This window comes from Drosophila miranda, chromosome XL (genome assembly GCF_003369915.1).
Source record: "Drosophila miranda strain MSH22 chromosome XL, D.miranda_PacBio2.1, whole genome shotgun sequence".
NCBI lineage: Eukaryota > Metazoa > Arthropoda > Insecta > Diptera > Drosophilidae > Drosophila > Drosophila miranda.
Genome location: NC_046673.1, coordinates 9,643,371 through 9,643,977, shown reverse-complemented (window position 1 = coordinate 9,643,977; position 607 = coordinate 9,643,371).

Here is a 607-nt window from a genome sequence, read left to right as displayed (position 1 = left end):
ATCCTAAGGCTAAGCTGCTAATTAGTTGTTATAGAGCGATAGATACATACTATATCTATGCGTATGGGGGTATATATGTAGATAGTTGGTGGGGGGTGGGGGGCAAGGGGGAGAAAGTAAACAGTGAAAACAGTGAATACATTGTAAACAAGGGTGAAAACAGATTTTTGTATAAATTGCACATAATTTTAGACTTATATAACTACCACCATACATGTTTTTGTTTTGTTTTCAATGATAAAAAGTTTCAATTTGGTCGATGCTCCTCCTGCTCCTTTCTTTCGTGTGTGTGTGTGTTTGTGTGTGTGTGTTGGAGAGGGGGTGGGCTAGGAGGGGGCTTGACATATAATTTACAATTCTCACTAGGGGTTTTCATACATATATGTTTTTCTTTCATTCGTTTTTTGTTTTCTATTTGCAATTGGCACATACATAATTAACTACTAAAACGTTTGTGTGTGTATGTGTTTGTGTGTGTGTGTGTGTGTATTGCACGTTATAACGGTACAGTTCCGCCAAAAGGCAGCGCCCCTCTGTACTGAAGAAAACTGAAATCAAAAAGTCCACAATAATAATCGATAAGCAAATCAATAAAACAAATAACAAA